Source organism: Cervus canadensis, chromosome 7 (assembly GCF_019320065.1).
Source record: "Cervus canadensis isolate Bull #8, Minnesota chromosome 7, ASM1932006v1, whole genome shotgun sequence".
NCBI classification, from domain to species: Eukaryota; Metazoa; Chordata; class Mammalia; order Artiodactyla; family Cervidae; genus Cervus; species Cervus canadensis.
The window spans coordinates 53396857-53404193 of NC_057392.1; positions in this window are offsets into that span (position 1 = coordinate 53396857).

The window sequence follows — 7337 nt, forward strand, 5'->3', positions numbered from 1 at the left end:
AAAAATTGATAAAAATCACATTTGCTTTCTGCCATTTATGATCTTGGGTAGTGGTAAGAACATTCATCCTTTGAGACTGAAAAATTGAGTCATAATGACTTGTGTGCCATCTGTTTTTCACCCAACCCTCTGGTTGGGGGAGTGGAAAGACCATTAGATTATAATCCCAGCCCGATCAAATATGCTGTGCTGTGTGACCTGGAGCTAGTCTCTTTCCCTTTCTGGGCTTCAGTCTCCTCTAAAAATGACATCATTGCCAGTAATTGTTTCCGGAAATCATCCCTCTTGATCTAAATACAAAACAAAGCCAAAAGAAAACAAACCTAAAAATCTGATTTTAGAAATATTCACAAATACCAAATTTACTTCTACTAACATTTGGAGAATTGTGAATGGGTTCATTATGTGTGCATGTGATTTTAAAACCCGGAACCTAATTTTAGGTCTGAAATTCCCTGAGCTTTGGAACAGGAGGTTGCTATTTGTCTGCTCCTTTACTGAGAAGTGTTTGCTGACGCTCAGATTTGCTGATAGGAGGTTCTGGCCAAGGATCTAATTTCTGTTTTCTGGCAACAAGGCATCAACAAAGAAAACCGTCTTTGGCTCAATGCGGTCCCCGCTTCCTGGGTGCTCCCGGTGCTCTGGGAGAGGCCAGGACTCCAGCAGCGAGTCTTCCTTTCAGTCGCACAGACAGTGAGCAGAGGCCTCAGGAGATGGGAGTCAGGGTAAATCCCCATTTTGTACCATCCCTGACAACACAGAGTTGTTATTCCTGTTGTGCAGGCCACCGGGGTTGGGTTCTCTACTTGGGCCATCACGTAGACACTCAGGCATTTGTGTTCTAATCTGCCCCACATCAAACCATACATAATTTCATGCAAATATTAGGGAGTGCCATCAGATGATTTTTTAGAAGATTGAGCTTAGAAATCACTTTCTATGTGATGTCTGGCCCCTTGTGTAAAAGGATGGGAAAGCTCATTAGAATTTCTTAAGTTTTCAGAGCTAAAGGAGGCTGTAGAAATCGCAACTCAATTCTGTCTTTTTGTCTGGGAGGAAACTGAGGCTCAGAGGTTGGAAAAATGATTGTGTGGTTGCAGAATTCGAGCAGGAAGAGCTGGGGCTTCTGAATTGACTTGTATGAGAATCCTGGCCCAGGGCAGCGTCCTCTAGAAGATGGGTAACTTCTTCTCTTTGGCCAAAGATGGTACTTGGTCATCAGTCCATGGACCTGCAGGACTGTGTTCAGAAGTGATGTCTTTCTCTAATTTACTTAAAAGTGCTATATGTGCTTGAGACAGCCCAGGCTAAAAGCCCAGTTTTTATGACTCCAAGTCTAGGACTCTTCATCTCTGTCTCATGGGGAACTACCCCTCGTGCTGATGACTCCCCCTTGTGTAAAAAGCCCACAGTATTACAAAGCTTCTGTTTTCTCCTGTCTTGTTGGATTGAATGCTTAAGACACAGGACGGGTTCTCACACTAGAAACCCCAAGAGGTGTTCGGGGTCCAGATTATGAGGACCGTGTGGCAGATGAGGAAGCAGAGAGCAGTGAAGGGAAGTCAGAGCCTGTGCCCACTGGGCTTAGCGTATGCAGGTCTGAGGCAGGAGCAGTCTTTTGAACAGGAAGGAAAACAAGTGCCAGCTTGTTTGCTTCCAGGCATGCTTACTCTGAAATAGTACCTTCATGTAAAGAACAGAATTATATTTTTATCAAACTTAAACTTTTCCTCCTTTCTTATTTTCCCGTTGATGTGTGAAGGCATATTTCCCCTTCTCTCCTTGTAGAGGGACTGAATGTGGTTGCAAAATTCAGTGAGACAAACAGCGGGTGTCGGGCCCTGCTTTCATGACACTCACCAAGGGGAAGAAGGTTCTAGTCAGGTGCCATTTTCCACCCCCTCCAAGGCAGAAAGGATCTGGAACTTCTGTTTCCTCTTGAGAAAACTCCGACTCAGAACAGATCCATTTTCTTAGAAGTGTGGGGTCCTTTCCTCAGAGCCCTGAATGTGAATTGCTTGACAGGGAAATTTTAGTTTTAATATGGTTTTCATCACTGCTTTGTGCATAGAATTTTTTGGCACATTTTCAGCTGAGGAGAAGCCATGGAATGAGTCAGTGTCATTTAATAATATATATCTATGAATTTTAATTGAAGTACAAATGCTGAATTATTTCACATAAGACAGCCACGGGGAAAATCTCCCTCATTGACGTCAAGAAAGGAGGTAATGAGGGCCACCTCACTAGCTCTTGATGCCAAGAATTAGGCATGCTGAAGTGACTGACAGTGGTAGGGCTGAGAAGTGGGAAAAGGTTGAACTGGTCCCACATCCAAAGCTCTTCGCAGAAACAGGAACCATTTGGCAAAACGCCCCCTAACCACAAGTTAAATTGGCCCATGGGATGATCCTGGTTGCATCCTGCCAAGAAGTCTGTGATGTGACGTGACCTCCTCCACACAGTCCCTCTTCCCACCCACAAATCTACTCACAGATAATTCGATGTTTCCAACCTGAGACATAAGGGCCCCTACTGTTCCAGACCTGCATGATTTCTTCAGACACACCGAGACACGTAACACCCACCACTGTTTGGGCTCGCTGCTAGGTTGGAACTGCAGACTCACGGTGTCAGAGAGTCCTCCTTCCCAGCCTCCCCCGGGTAATCATGGTGTTTTCTCTCCCCGCTGCTGATCTCGGAGGCCAGACGACCTCAAGTCTGGAACAATCTGATCTTAGATCCTGGCTTGCTCTACGACAGATGGCATCTGCCATGTGAAAAGCTGGCTGAGTCACTCACCTCTGCATTGAAAGATCTTATAAAGGGCTCACAAGACAGATAGCCAAACAAAAGTTTCCTGTCCTCTCTTCTCCTGACAACAATTACTAGGCAGGAAAATATGAATGCTCTATTAATTCAATATACAACCCACTTTTTCTGGTCACTTGCTATGATACCCTTGGGGGGGAGGGTGAACAAAATGAGCTTCACCCTTTCTTTCCTTGTTAGGCTATTAGAGATTGAGGCTAGAGATGGGTTTGACATCCTTTCCACCTTAAAAGCCCTTCTATAAGCTATCTTCTACCTAGACCCCTGTTAAATTCTCCTTGCTCCTCCCAAGCTGATGCTGTTACCTCTGAATTGCTATGTGATGATGGGTGGGGATAAAGATGGGGACCAGACAAGAAGGATTACCTGTAAAGTCTCATCTTTTTCCACTTATAAATCTTATGTCCCATTGTTTCAAAGGGTTGTAATCACGGTTGGCATTTACAGAGCGTTTTTTATGGTCTTGAAGCACTTGGCAGTCAAATAAAAGTACGTAATTATCCCAAGAGACACATGAGTGCAATTTCATTTTGTAAACAGAGAAAAGGAACAGACTCAGGAAAGGAGGTATAGGAAACCTCTGGTCATTTAGGAATTCATTCCCAGGACACCTTGTGAGCAGCTACCTAGTAGTGGGTTTAGGGAAGTGTTCAAAAATGAGCATGATTTTATCCCCTCCTTTAAGAAATTCTAAGTAAAGTGGAAAAAATAGATGTAAAGGACTGAAAAATATAAAATGAGGCAAGTGTGGTGACAGGAGGGCTATAATAGAGGCAGGTACAAAAAAGGCCATATGAGTTCAGAGAAGGGAGTGGCTGGAGGGAGGGAGAGCTTAACAGAGAAGGTGGCAGTTACGATGGGTCTTGAGTGCCTGTCTGTTACCCGTAAGCAGAAATTAGCCACGATGGCCTCAGCTGAAAAAGTGGTTTAATCTGAGCTTGTTGGTTTCTTGGGTTCTATAATACTAACCTTTCAGAAGAGTTGGAGAGTTTATTTTATGTGTTTAAAGATTTTTTTTTTTTGACATGGACCATTTTTAAAGTCTTTATTGAATTTCTTACAATATTGTTTATGTTTTTTGGCTTCAAGGCATGTGGGATCTTAATTCCCCAGTCAGGGATCAAACCCACAATCCTTGAATTGGAAGGTGAAATTTCAACCACTGGACCACCAGGGAAGTCCCTGGAGAGTTTGCTTTAAAGTTGGTGTTTTGAAAGTGGGGAGGGATGAGATTTTTACTACAAATTTCCCTGGGAATGCAAGTTAATGAATGCTGTGAAAATCCAAATAAATACCAATTTAAAAGGGGTTTTATTTTATTCCCTTGTGAGAAGGTTTATTTAAGTGGGCGGAGCAAAGCCACTAAGGATCAGGCTTCTTGATGAAAAGTAGAGCCCCAGCGGGTGTCAGAAAAAACTGAGGGGAACCTCACCTTTCAGGTCAAGATCCATGAAGTTGCCCAGTGGCAACTTCCTTCTGTCTGTGAGTCCAAGAAACCTCTCATTCCACATGCCCTAGGGCCGGCCAACCATTCTCTCAAATTCTTACACATTCATCTCACAAATGGGAAAAATGACGATATTTCAGCGCATCTGAGGATATTCAGGTGTGTTGTCTGCAAAACCTAAAGCATCTGGTAAAATCAATCAAGCTTATTGTAAAGCCAGAAAACTATGGAATGTTTTAGTAAGGACATTTCTTTCACTGTTATGCAGGGAACAGAGTTTCAGCAGCTTTGGGACTCCTTGGAAGCAAACTGTCTCCAGTAGACATTGATGGGGACCTTCTACCTCATTTAAAACCAGAGTCCAATAAAACATCATGCAATAAATTGTCCAATCACACTTATCATGTCTGTTCTCAGTACCTGTTTTTGGTTTGTTAAACCTTGTAAATGCTTTTGAAGGTCTTAAGCAATCATACTGCTCAATTTTAGAATAAATTATAGACTACCTGAGGCTTAGAAGCCAACTTCAAGACTTCTGGTCACCAGAATAATATTCTGAGCTCTCATAATATTCTGCCATTTAGCAACATTTACTGAACAGATACACCAGGATTTTTGTAGTATTTGAAGTTCAGAGTTTCAGGACATGTTTTCTTCATGAGGTAATATGAATCAGAATTATATTTATTTGGAGTCATGATTGGTAAAAATAAATAAATAAAAAAATGCTCTTCAGATGTTTTTCTTCTTCTCAGCATCCCAGATAAGGGCTTCCCTGGTGGCTCAGTGGTAAAGAACCCACCTGCCAAGCCAGAGACCTGGGTTTGATCCCTGGGTCCAGGAGATCTCCTGGAAGAGGAAAGGGCAACCCACTCTAGTATTCTTGCCTGGTGAATCCCAAGGACAGAGGAAACTAGAGGGCTATAGTCTATTGGGATCTCAAAAGAGTTGGACACTACTTAGTGACTAAACAATAACAATAATCCCAGAGAAAGTTATAACAATATTTTTAGCAGAATTGGGTTCTGAGAAGTCTTAATTTGCAGTTTATTCTACCTTTAGTTACTTCTAATCAAGAACAGGCATGAAGGCATCATGGGACCTCCATGGACTCCACAGTGCTGAGATTCCTGGAGGGTGTTCCATTTTCCTTCATTGTTTAGCATTGTGGTCACTAAGTGTTTCACAGTCTCCCAGGAGACAGGACCATTATCCACACAGAGGGCAAAAGAAACCCGTAATAGACAAACAAATTGACTTCAGTTCACAATAGATGTTTGTTTCCCAAATAAAAAATAAGTGTTTGTACTCTCTAAGGATGTTTTGCAGTTCTGATCACTTTTTTTCTGAAAAAGTTAGGAGGCAGGAGGAATTACTATAAGTTGATCTGATTCCAGGTCTCCTCACTCCTCCAAACTCTGGTGGAAATCCAGAAGGAGGCTCCTGTCTTCAGTAAGATGGTTGATACTGATGCACAGGGAGGGTGCCAGGTCTGATTCCAGCTCTGTTCCAGCACGCTCTGGTTTCCTCATGGGGAGCACTCTGAGTCTTCTCTGAACTTTCAAGCCGCAGGGCTGAGGGTATAGATTTTTCTTCCAGATGTTTGGCTTCTGAATAATGTTTTTTGTCTCTAACGGTCATAAAAGTATATCTGATGCTGCTCCCTGTACCATGAACTTCTCTTTGAAGCACCAGTGAGCCACTTCAAAGGCTCGGCACCACACAGACCGGAAGATGCTGTTCCTGGGGTCTCTGCTCTACCAAGATGTGCCCGCCAGCCTGGGACACTTTGCCTGCCAAGACTCTTACAGACCAGGTGTCAGATTCATCAAATGTGACAAACTCATGCTGAAAACTTCAACCATCCTGCCTTCAAAACCAGCCTAGAATATCCATCATGCTTTGAACTCTATGGGGAAAAGAAGTGCATCAGTTACATGCAGACTGATTTACAAATTATGCAGAAAGCTAACTGAATGGTCCTCAAAGCTCAGCACAGAGTGCTCGTAGTCACCGTTCAGTCCACACTGAACTGTCCAAAGCTGGTCAGACTGGGGAGGTCAAGTCTGTGGTAGAAACACAAGGAAGAATCATGGTCAAAATAAGGATTTGTACTGATATTACAGTAAATGAAGATTGCTGCAAACAACAGATTGTAGGTTGAAAGGGGCCTTATAGAGCATCCATTCATACATTCCTTATTTTAGAGTTGGGGAAACTGAGGCCCAGAGAAAAAGTTATTCACCCAACTTTATTATGAAAGTTACTGCTAGAATCTGACCTTAAGTCCCAGGTAGCCCAACCCCTCACCCAGAGCCCCATACTGAGAGACAGTGTGCCTTAAAAAGGAAGGTTCAGATTTTATACCTCCCAGACTTGGAAACCCTTGCTAACTTTATCGAGTCTCTGATAATGGTCACGTTTCTTATCCTCTCATTTTCCATGGAAAATAGTGATACCTATCTGATGAGTTGTCATGAAATTTAACTGAGGTAATAGAAGGAAAATGACGCTTGTTAAAAGGCAGTTGTTCCTTTTACTGTATCAGAACACCTCAACAGAAGACAAATGGATAGGACTATGATTTCTCTAGCAATACTTTTCCAGCTCTCACAACATTTTTTAATGCGTTCTCCCATGAGGCATTTTGGAATTGCCAAAATTAATTTTCATACAGTTAGATTTAAGATTCATTTCTGGCCAAAAATAATACACTTATTGCTGGGGCAGGGTCACAGGAGAAGAGAAACTTGTTATACAAAATCAAGAGGGTGTTTCAATTCTAAATTGGCTGTCAATCATCAGTCTAGAAAGTATATTCTCACCTTTCCTGTAGCCCCTTTGTCTGACCTTTCTGACTTCCTAGCCTCTCCTGCACTGAGATTTTTTGGTGGTTTTGCCCGATCCTCTCTGTCCCAGCATGTTGAAAGTCATAATTTTTATGTATTCCTTTTACTAAATATTCTCTCGCTTGTTTTTCCACTGTGCAGAAGATACAGAATCATTGCTTAGCAGCAGAGGGCACTGTTAGCATACTTTGCTTTAAGGGGTTAAAGAG